Source organism: Panthera uncia, chromosome D2, assembly GCF_023721935.1.
Source record: "Panthera uncia isolate 11264 chromosome D2, Puncia_PCG_1.0, whole genome shotgun sequence".
NCBI lineage: Eukaryota > Metazoa > Chordata > Mammalia > Carnivora > Felidae > Panthera > Panthera uncia.
In genome coordinates this window covers 4,413,532-4,425,569 of record NC_064818.1, presented here as the reverse complement: position 1 = coordinate 4,425,569, position 12,038 = coordinate 4,413,532, and the positions used below count along the sequence as shown (strand labels likewise).

The window sequence follows — 12,038 nt, the reverse complement described above, 5'->3', positions numbered from 1 at the left end:
CCAATACTACTTACAAAGAAGACGATTTTTGAGTTTTGAGCTAAACACACCACTGCCTCCCTCGAACTTCTGGTCAGTTGCTCATGCCTCCAAGTCCTGTCTTCTTGTCTACAAAATAGTAAGAAGAACAATAAAGGCAGTAATAATAAATAGTCGCTTCCTTATGGTGACCTTAAAGGCTTAAAGGGGAAGACGGAAGTAGAACATTTAACACAACAAACGCATGGAACATAGTTCAGTGAACGCCGTTTATTAGAATTTAAGCTCCATGAAGGTAGGAGTCAAGCGTGTCTCAGGCTGGCGCTCAGTAAATACTTGTTGAATGCTCAATAAATAAATGCAGGTGATAAACTCTCATGGAGTTTAGAGGCTATGACCATGGTTGCACTGCCGTCAGCTGAGTGTATATGTTTGTGTTAAAAATAAATATGTGAGGGAAAAAAACACCCCGCAGAGTGCTTTACAAACATATAATTAACTGAGCCCAGATTAGTCTCTCACTGCATTCTCTGGATTTTTGGAAGAAATTTCATTGCTGGTAATGTTGTCCCCGGAGTATTGCCAAGATTCAAAAATATCAATTTGTTTCAAATGATGTTCAGTGAAGACAGGGTCTGTAAAAGAGGAAGGAATTTAACTGTTAAAATTCAAGGTTTCTTAGTGGGAAAAAAAAAACCTACGTACAATTTTAGATTTTTTACTCTAGGGGAATAATTTACAATTAACTGAGGGGAAAAAAGCCTGACTGTTGTCCTTTTTAACCTAAATTATATTGCAAAGAAGTAGATTTATTTTTCCCATTTACTCATTTATTTTTGAAAATATAACTCATTTATAATAAGTATCATTTTGATAAAAATATTCCTGAAGGAAACAAAATATTCCAGCCTAAATCTACAGCTACTAAATTTAAGTAATAGTTTAAATTTTTTTTTGTTTCAAGTTTTTATTTAAATTCTAGTTGGTTAATAGAGTGTAGTATTACTTTTAGAAGTAGAATTTAGTGATTCATCACTTATATATAACACCCAGTTCTTGTCCCAACAAATGCCTTCCTCAGTACCTGTCACCCATTTAGACCATCACTTGCCCACCAAACACGCCTCCAGCAACCTCCAGTGTGTTCTCTATTGTTAAGAGTCTGTTATATGGTTTGCCTCTCTCTCTTTTTGTTCCCCTCTATTCATCTGTTTTGTTTCTTAAATTCCACATCTGAGTGAGATCATATATTTGTCTTTCCCTGCCTGACTTATTTCGCTTAGCATAATACACTCTAGTTCCATCCACGTTGTTGCAAATGGCAAGGCTTCATTCTTTTTGTTTGCCATGTAATACTTCATTGTGTGTGTGTGTGTGTGTACACACACATATACGTCACATCTTCTTTATCCATTCATCAGTCTATGGACATTTGGGCTCTTTCAATTATTTGACGACTATTGAGAATGCTGTTATAAATGTAGGGGTGCATGTGTCTTTTCAAATCAGTATTTTTGTATCCTTTGGGTAAATACTTAGTAGTGTAATAGAAATAGGGCGCTTCTATTTTTCACTTTTTGATGAACCTCCATATTGCTTTCCAGAGTGGCTGCACCAATTTGCTTTCCCACCAACGGTGTAAGAGTGTTCCTCTTCCTCCTCATCCTTGCCAACATCTGTTGTCTCCTGTGTTAATTTTAGCCATCCTGACAGGTGTGAGGTGGTATCTCATTGTAGTTTTCATTTGTATTTCCCTGATGATCAGTGATGCTGAGCATCTTTTCGTGTGTCTGTTTGCCATCTGGATGTCTTCTCTAGAAAAGTGTCTATTCATGTCTTCTTCCCATTTCTTAACTGGATTATTTCCTTTTTGGGTGTTGAGTTTGATAAGTTCTTTATAGATGTTGGATTCTAACCCGTTATCAGATATGTCATTTGCAAATATCTCCTCCCATCCTGAAGGTTGCCATTTAGTTTTGTAGATTTTTTCCTTCACTGTGCAGAAGCTTTTTATTTTGACGAGGTCCCAATAGTTCACTTTTGCTTTTGTTTTCCTTGCCTCCGAAGATGTGTCTAGTAAGAAGGTGCGATAACCAACATCAGAGAGGTTCCTGCCTGTGTTCTCCTCCAGGATTTTGATGGTTTCCTCTCTCACATTTAAATCTTCCATCCATTTTAAATTTACTTTTGTGTATGGTATAAGAAAGTGGTCCAGTTTTCATTCTTCTGCATGTCGCTGTCCAGTTTTCCCAACTCTATTTGTTGAAGAGACTGCCTTTTTTTCCATTGGATACTCTTTCCTGCTTTGTTGAAGATGAGTTGACCATATAGTTGTGGGGTCCATTTCTGGGCTTTTTTTTTCTTTAATTAATAAATATGACAATATCTCTCTAATTATCAAGCCACTTTTATAAGGCCTTTTTTTGTTTTGTTTTTTTCTGTTTTAAGTAACTACACAGAAAGGGCTGCTAGCCATTTGTTACCTTTTTTCATAAAAGTCGAAATGTAAACATGTAAGGCCCTATTCTTTTCTGTTGCCACTTATTTAAATTTTTATTTATTTATTTTGAGAGAGAGAGAGAGAGAGAGAGAGAGAGAGAGAGGCTCTGTCAGTGCAGAGCCCAATGCAGGCTTGATTTTACAAACAGTGAAATCATGATCTGAGCCAAAATCAAGAGTTAGGCACTCAAGCCACTGAGCCACCCAGGTGACCCTCACTTTTTTATTTTTTATTTGGTTTCATGATAGTATATGTTCGTTTTCAGAAACAAAAATGATAACCCTTGGTCAAGTTTGAAGCCATTCACCTTCTAAGGCCCGGTTAACACAGAGGGGTTTCGGACGCAGAGGAGCAAATGTGTGCCATCTTAGTGGCAGAAGTCGTGACATAAATCAAAGAACTCGTGGAGAAGCTTGTGAAGGTCACGCAAATGAATTTAGATTCTCATGGTTGATCACAGGGACCTGTTGAAGGGTTTTGAGCAGAGGTATAATGTTCAAGTGTTTAGTTTATAAATACAATTCAGTCTGCAGGATATTGGGCAATGGATTGAGGAAGTCACGTGGTAATAGAGGTGGAGGCAACGAAACGGGATATTGAGCTGGTTGCGAATGGTGCAGTTCTGACTTAGTTCCCACCTACAGTGTAGATGCTTGTGAGTGAATCCGTTTAAATTATATTTGATAGTAGAATCAACTGTACTGAGTAGAAAATGGACATGCGGAAAATAAGAAAGAGGAGGACACAAGGGAGGGCTCTGGTTTTCTGCAGAGGACAGTTAGGTGGTGCCAGTCACCTACATAGCAAAGATAGTAGCACATTTGGGGAGAAAGATGACGACGTTTTAGACACACAAAATGCCACTGTAGAGTCTCAAGAAATGGGCAGTGATGCCGAGCGCTCTTAGTGGTCAAGTAAATGAAGAACTAAGAGTTTTCTCTCTGATTTAACGAAGACTGATGTCCAATGAGAAGTTGAATACAGTGTTTTAATATTCAGAAGAGAGGTTTGAGCTGTAGATATAAAAGCTACGGGAGCAGATGATTATGGTGCAGAGTAGGCTGAAAAGAGTACAGAAGAACCAGCTTCGTAGATTAGTGGTGCAGGAAGGAGACTTGCCAGTTTACAGAGGAAAGGGAAAGACTTTAGAGAGGGAAATGTAGTATGCCGGCTGTCCCAAAGGGCTGGGGCTTTATCTTGCAATTAATGGGAAACCACGGAAAGGTTGTTACTGGGGAGTGATGGGGTACTGTCATGCTGGTGGCAGCTCTGAAGGATGGAATGTGGGGGGGTCTGGCTGGAAAGCGGGAGACTAGTTAGGAACCTCTTAGAATCACTTGCTGAGAGATAATGAGAGTGTTTAGTAAGATAGCAGCAGTGGGAAAGGATATGGGGACAGGGTGGAGATATATTTGGAATTAGTTGACTATGAGGGCAGAAGGGAGGTCAGCAGTCCAGGGTGATGCCCAGTGTTCTTACTCAGGTGACTGGATGAAAAAATCCTAACGTTAACAACAGGGAAAGATAATGGAGTAAGGAAGAGAAAAAGAGGGTAAGGTGGGGCCAAATAATCAGGAAGAAATTTGGAAAGAATGTAGTGTGGGGAACAACCAAGACTGTAGAGTTTCAAGAAGTGGGCAGTGGTGCTAAATGTTCTTAGTGGTCAAGTAAATTAAGAACTAAGAATTTTCCCTCTGATTTAACGCCCAGAACAATTTCTGGGTGAGCGCGGTTTTGGTGGGGTGGTGCGGACAGAAACCAGACAGCTGTAGGTGGACAAAAGGAGGAAGGGGTCATAGTCTAGACGCCTTCTTGAAGAAGCTCACAGAATAACAGAAGTGAGGGAGAGAGAGAGAGAGAGAGAGAGAGAGAGAGAGACAGAAAATGAGGCCATAGAATAAATCCAGGTTGTTGTTTATTTTTAAATTTTCTTGACTGGGTGATGGGTTATATATATGTGTCAATCTCTCTTCTGTACCTCAAATTAAATCATTTTATATACAATGTGAACAATTTTGTATAATAAAAAGTGGGGCAAAAAATAATATTAAATACCATGATTTCATATACAGGGAATATTTCTAAATGATAAACAGTAGGTTATGAACACAATAATATTAATACCAAACAATAATTATATTATTGCTTTACTTTTTAGACTACATCAGTCAAATATTATTTTGTCAAAAAAATTTTTAAGAATAAAATTCTGCTTAAAAAGAGGAAGTCCTCCCCCACTGCTTATATTTTCCATATGTTATTTATTTTTTAGCAATAGGATAATTATTTCCAGATTCCTATTTAACCTCTGAAGGCCTCTGGAATGTTTACTTTACTCGGGCCTTTGTCTTATTGTTGTGGTGCTAAGTATTTCTTTAGAGTGGCATTTTGGATACCGAGGATTAACATTCATGAAACAGAAGAGTTCTCTCATCAAGGAAACCAAATCCCTAACAACTTCATGGCTTAATAAAACAAAAATGTGTTTCCCCCTGTTTAAAAGCAGGGAAAATCAGCTAACGCTAGAATTAATAATGTTTTCACATTTGTGTTCTTAACTGTCTTGCAGATGCCCTGCTTATTCACTCATTCATTCGTCACATAATTCTCATTCTGGATCAACACATTCTCATTTTGGATCGACACATCCTGTGTTCGATATTAAAGGATGCGTCAGCACAACATTTGTAAAAATCCCTTACCTTCGCAGCTTCCAGGATTTCTCGATCACAGATGAGGTCGTGAACTCTGGGTCCTGCATGGATGCCCCCTCTGCCCCTGTGCTCGGATGCCCCACACGTGCTGCCCCTCTTGTGGGTGTCTTCCCATCCCCTCACCTCCGCCGCTGCACGCTGGACCACGGGTCCCTCTGTACATGGGTGCTGTCAAGGAACAACAGTAGTTTATCGACCCAAGCAGTGGTGAAAGGCTTTATGACTCTGTGCACATCAAGGCAACACCCAGATGGGAGCACGGCTGGGCTTTCTCAGGGGGGGGAGGCAAGGAGAGGTGTCTGTGTGTTTGTGGTCGGGCCCACCTTGAAGTTTTCTTCGTCTTCTCTTCATCTGCTACAAAAACTTCAATGGAAAAGAATGGGGATTATTCTGATTTTCATGCCTCTTGCTGGGGATCATTGGTTCCATTCCTTCGTGGCAACGGGCAGAATGGTACTTTCAAAAGATGCTTCTGCACTTCCTGCAGTTTTTCAAGGTTTAGATGGAGGGGGAATTGCAAAAAGTAAACTAAAAATAGGGGAGGGCTGGAGAAAGAGAAGAGAAAAACACCAAGTGAGGCAAAGATTGAAACAGGAGCTCAGTCTCCTGAGGCTCAGTCTTAATCCTTTGACCACACTGAGAGGGTAGCCCTGGTCTGCTCTGACTGCTCATGGGGGGGGCCATGTCCCCGCGGATGTCCCCTTCACCCAGTCTCCTCCTTCCTTGTCACCCTCCTTGCCCAAGGTGCACATGGACATTAGGACCAGATTGTTCTGAAGGGGAAGAGAAAGGAAGGCAGGAAAAAAGAAAGGAAGAGAAAGGCGTAAGAAGGAGGAAAAGCAGAAGCCCAACTACTTTTTTATAATTTTTAAAAATTTAATGTTTATTTATTTTGAGAGAGAGACAGAGACAGAGCATGAGCAGGGGATGGGCAGAGAGAGAGAGAGAGAGAGAGAGAGAGAGAGAGAGACACAGAATCAAAAGCAGGCTCCAAGCTGTCAACACAGAGCTGGACGTGGGGCTTGAACTCACAAACTGCAAGATCATGACCTGAGCTGAAGTCAGATGCTTAACCGACTGAGCCACCCAGGCGCCCCATACTTTTTAAAAAATCTCCTAAAACTTCAATGGTGGGGTGCCTAGGTGGCTTAGTCGGTTAAGTGCCAGACTCTTGATTTCTGCTCAGGTGTTGATCTCAGACTCATGAGTTTGGCTCTGTGTTGGGCTCCATGCTGGGTGTTGGAGCCTACTTGAAAAAAAAATCCTCAATGGTGCCCTTGAAATTTCACAAAATAGATTTATTTGTTGAGATCAAAGACTATGCAGTCAGAAAGATCCAGAAATCTAGTTTACTTTTTGCCACTTACAACATTTATGCCCTTGAGGAAGACAGCTTATTTTTCTAGCCTCATCCTCGGTTAAATATTTTTGTAATTGTAATAGTTCAGATTTTTTGGATGAAATTGACAGGAAGACAGATCTAACTGGTTTACTTAGGAAAGATGCATTTATTGGCTTCTAGAACTGGGACACAGGAAAGAAAAGTTAGTGTCAGAAATGACGGGGTCCAAGGATTGGATCCTCCTCAGGTTTTTTGGTTGCTGTGTGTGTGTGTGTGTCTGTATGTGTATTGACTTCCTTCTCTCCAACTGTGGCTAGTCTTTCCCCATGTGGAAAGGAATAGGGAGGGCACTGACCTCCTTAGGCTTGCAAGCCATCAGCTCCAACACGAGAGGCTCTTTTGCCTATTAGGTACAGTCAGGAAAACGGTGCAGAGGTGAACGCCCTCCCCTGGGCCACTTACTCCTTCCCAAGTTAGTTCCCGTGGCCAAGAGTGTGCACGTTACTATGTTTACATTGTACATCCTCTCCTGTGGCCAGAGTGAGATTGCCACTGACGGGACGGACGCTTGCCAGGCAAACTGAGACGATGGTAACTACCTGCCTCAGTTTGTTCCTGTGAGGATTAAGGGTGACTATAAAGGCGCAGCCAGGGTATTTTTAAAAACAGGACTCATCAGAGAGCAATTATGAAGCACCTCTGTTCCTTTTCCCACTGCCCTTGAAATTCCTCTTGGTCTAGTGTTTCTATCTTCTCTGTACATGGATTAAATTTAGGTAGGCTGGACAATTGCTCCAGTTCATTTCAATCATTAGAGAAATCCCTCTTTAGTAATTAAAACGCACATTCTAGCGTCATGTTGTATGCAAGTCCAAACGTAAGGCAAACCTAAAGCTTCTCTTCACCAATCCCTCAAGATATGTGGATGCTTTGTTTTCTCTTTCTCAGATCTCTTCTCCCCTCCTGGCTGTCTTAGTCCATTCAAAGCTGTTGTAACAAAACTATCATAGTCTGCATGGTGGCTTCAGCCACAAACCTTTGTTGCTTGTGGTTCTGAGCACGGTAAATCCGAGACGAAGGTACTGGCAGGTTCGGTGTCTGCTTTCTGGTTCACAGACGTTGTTTTCTTGCTGTGTCCTCATGTGTCAGAAGGGGCCAGAGAGCCTCCTGGGGTCTCTTTTGAGAGAGGGTGACTCTCATGATCTGATCACTTCCAAGGGCCCCATCAGCTAGGAGCATCATCACACGGGGCTTAGGATTTCAACATGTGGATTTGCGGGCTCACAGATGTTCAGGTTGCCTGGTTTCTAGTCTCTGAATTGTGCCCAAGGGGAGAGGGGAGTGCGTCTGCAAAGGCAAAGGACTGAGGCTGTGTGGCTGGCGCTGTTGTCCTGTGGCAGGTCAACTCCCCTGTGCAGGGGACTCTCACTGGCTTGCAAGGTGTCAAAGCCCACCTTCTCCTAAGATGTTTCGCGCATTCCTTAGACATCGTCTGCAGGAAACTTCCAAGTGCAATATTGTTCATTCGGGGAGCGCCTTCCGTGGCTGCTCACGTTCACGTTTCGTTCGAGGAGTGGCCCTTCTGATGAAACGCCCGACCCCTGCCGCCAGCCGTCTGCAGTGAGGTTCCTGAGGGATGGGACAGTGGAACTGCATTTCCCTCATGGCAGCCTGTGTTTCCCTGTGTTGCGCAGCCTTGGGAAATCTAGCCAGTGTCCGTGCCCCGGCCTCCAGGGGCACGGGTGCTAAGCGACATACTAGACTTTGTCAAAATGGGGAAAGCTCCCGTGGGTCCTGAGGGGGCACAGAGTGCCTGAGCAGACAGAAGTGGCCCGAGCTCCCCCAGGTTGGCCCCTGTGGGAAAGAGGGGGGTGAGTGATCCCGATGGGGTCAAAGCAGCTGTCACCCTCTCTTCCTGTGCACTGAGAACATCTTGCTCCAGAGTGGGGGAGTTCTCGCTCTGTTGTATTGTTCCAACCGTTAGGGCTTCTGGCTAAACGACCTTACATGTGAAGTGCCCAGAGGCCAGCGCCTCCTTAAATCCTGTGCCCATGGCCTCTGGGGCCTCATCCGCTTTCTCCCCTTCTCAGTGAACTACCTGGTGTTTCATGAATGCTGCGTAAATGATCATCCTCCGAATGCTGTCACTGTTACTGTTGTAACATTTTTTAACCTGGCACACAGGGCCACTTGGGGGGGGTTGATCTGCTTTCAGGCTCAGTGATGGTTTTCCACCCATCCTGTCCCAGGCGCGAGGGCCGAACCAGGGCAGTCCTTACACGGGCACGATGATTTGGAGCCATTTGTGGTCAGTTGAATCTGAGTCCAAGCACACAGATTGTCACTTGGGACCTTAGATGACTTACTCAACCCCTGGGGGTCTCAGTTTCCTTATACCTAAAATGAGGAGAGTAGAGAACTCTCTCACTGGCTGTTACAAGATTGAAGGAGATACAGGATGTGAAATGCTTGGTATGTAGTACGTGGTCCGTAAATGATGGCCTTACTTTTTATGACCGAATCCTTGTGTTCTTTTTTGTACCTTCCTGCCCCGTGGACCCTGCTGCCTCTGATCAAAGTGGTTTACTCGTCTTCTCCATGCACGAGCACTTGAACAGTCTTGCAAGCCCGCCTCCCATATGGTCTCAATGGCCTTTTCTGGACGTCAGCGGGGCTTTTTACGTCCCTCTGTTGTGGCATTTATTTCACATAGTGCAAGTTGTTCTCACATTTGGAAGCTTCCTTAGCAGAGGAACGGACTTCTTTATTTTTTGTACTGTCAGACAATAACACACGGGCATTTGATAAGGTTTGTGGATGAAAGAAAGGCAGACTATATAATATCTATCTATGTATATACTTTATATATATATATATATGTATGTATATATACTTTATATATATGTATAAAGTATTTCTAAATCTCTAAATCTTAAATTATACCTTATATATAAGCGATGAAATGTGCCTTCTTTCCACCCCTGCTCACTGGTAACTCTCACAGCACCATTTTCATGTGTCTTCAGAAACTTTATAGTTGGTCTTTTGTTAATGTATTTTTACATATCTTTCTGCTTTTAAATTCTTATCCTGTATTTCGAGGATAGCTTCTCTATTTTATTCATATTTAGCCATTCTTTAATGGACTATAGTATGTCCATAAAAGTCCATAGTATAGATATTCATAAATATCTTTCTAATATAGATGTGTATAAAATATAGCTTTGCATGCTATTTATTTCCAAATCTTTTGCAAATTAGTAATGATTCGTAATAGATACCTTTCACATAATTGTTCCTTTAACATACATGATCTTCACTGATCATTTGTAGCTTATTTTTATGACACGGTTATTTATGAATCAAGATTCAGTTTTGCATCTGTGTAAGTAAATCTCTGTGTCTTAGGTTGTCATCTGTACAAACAAGAGAGTGTTTTCAAATACTCTGGCAGTGTATCCTCTAGAAGTTTAGTTCTTTGGAGGGTTAATATGTGTTTGAAGATGGCAAGTGGCATGGTCCATCCAATAAGTCTGGGAAGCACTGGGCTAACTCAACGACACATGCCAACATATAAAATCCAGAGGGATAAGAATTAAATGGAAAAAAATAGAATAGCCCGACATATAAAAACAGAATTGATGCCACCCCTCTTTATAATTAAACACAATTAATTAATACAATAAATACTGACAAAATGTCTGTTTGCCAGGCATCCTGCTAAGGCATTGTGGGTTTAAGGATGAGCAATGGAGAACCAGTCTCTGCTGAAAGGGATGGACATTAACCCAAAGAGAAATTAATTCAATATTGGCTTTAAGACTATATAACTACTACTCAGTTACTCTGCAGAGTGTTGACCACAATACCTGATGTAGACCACATCCCTGAGGAAGGAATATTGGAGCTGAGCTATAAAGATAGGAAGGGGGTGCAGGAGGTAACCAGTTTCGAAGAACAGACAAGGAGATGTGAGGGAAGAACATCTGACAAGGAGACACCATATGCAAGGCCATAAAGGGACTGGACCTAGGCCTGTGGAAAGTTGTGCAAAAAGGCTCATAGGCCACAGTGCATGGTGAGGAGAGTGAGGTAAAATACCTCTGGGGTGAACTTTCTGAGTATATAAATATAGAAGATTTTGAGCATATTAAAATATAAAGTTTCTGCCTGTTAAAATCACTTATGCCAAAGTACAAATAGCAAACTGAAGAAAACATTTGCCACAATGGTCTTATTTATAAACAGTGTGTGTAAATTACCTAAGATATGTACCCAGCTCTCCATATAAATGGACCCAGGAAATGAACACACAGCCGGCCAAAGAGGAAAAACATGAATATAATGAACCTGGAGATATCTAATCTCACTTTTGTTCAACGGAGGGACACATCAAATTCACAGAAACTTAGTACAGCAAGTATTAATTGGTGTGGTAACAGTGAGCTGGAACGTTTCCTAGTGAGATGGAATCTGTTGTTAGGAAGCATCCCAGCTGCATGCATCATAGTCCGTAGATAACGTGGACGTTATTTGACCCTGTGATTCTAATCCATTTATCAATCCATCCATCCGTCACCCATTCATCAAACTCTACCTGGGCAGCTACTCTGAGTCCAGACACTAAGGAGAAAATCTCTCTTGAAGGAACGGAATGATTGGTAGGATTAGACTATGGAAGGGGCCTTTCAACAAATACATTACTTTTCACAAGTTGACACCCAAGTGATCACATGCAGTTTACCTAGAGAGGCTGTAAATAAGGTGGACACACACACACTCAAGGGAAATTGGGAAGTTTTTGTGGCAACTTTATCATTCTACTTACTTAGGTCAAAATATCTACTGGTAAAAATACTAGGAAAACGGTCTTCAGTTTCATCTGGTCATGGGCTCTTTTGAAAACAGAATTAAATGGTTTATTTTTGCTTTTCTCTAAAAAATATTTTGTATGTGAAGGCAGAGTCTAGCCCAGTTACTGAAAGAAGGAAGTTTCCCATTGTCTGGAGTCAATTACGTGCTTAAATAGATGCAATGACATTGGGACCAGGCAATTCGTTTCACAGTCCTTCTCACTAGACAATAATAGATTTTCGTCATCTGGGTTTACGGGGTGAAACGAGAGAAAGCATCAGTCTTGTTCTAAATACTTCAGTGTAGAACGGTACAAACTTTAAAAGGGGATACGTGTTCTCTGTGGAGAGCTCTAACTGAGGGACCATTTGATTTCTCGCAGTGCACCTAGATCGTTGGAACTTCTGGAATTAGGGGAAGTCTATAGAATGATCTCTATACAGGAAGAATATGAACGTGGATTATCTTTTGTAATGCTTCTCATGTCTGAGCATCCATTTCTATTTAAGCTGCTGCCCAGGCCAGGCGCTTACCGTCTCGCACTCAGATTATTCTAAAACCTTAGCTGCTCTTTCTCCATTAAATCTCCCTTACGTGATGCCACCAGATTAATTTTGCTGAAACATAATCACTTTTGTTATGTCGCTCT

The 12,038-nt window shown here is 41.8% G+C and overlaps 1 long non-coding RNA gene across 3 annotated transcripts in view; it reads right to left on the bottom strand.

Moving 5' to 3' along the window:
• Positions 1 to 241: 241 nt before the first annotated feature.
• The window catches only part of LOC125932571 (uncharacterized), a 36,041-nt gene continuing 24,244 nt past the window's right edge, over positions 242 to 12,038 (bottom strand). For all 3 annotated transcript variants that reach the window (XR_007460676.1, XR_007460674.1, XR_007460675.1), the window contains exons 2-4: positions 5,517 to 5,738; positions 5,182 to 5,361; positions 242 to 614 (exon numbers count right to left, since the gene is read on the bottom strand). This is a non-coding gene — a long non-coding RNA (uncharacterized LOC125932571). The remainder of the gene's footprint in view (positions 615 to 5,181; positions 5,362 to 5,516; positions 5,739 to 12,038) is intronic.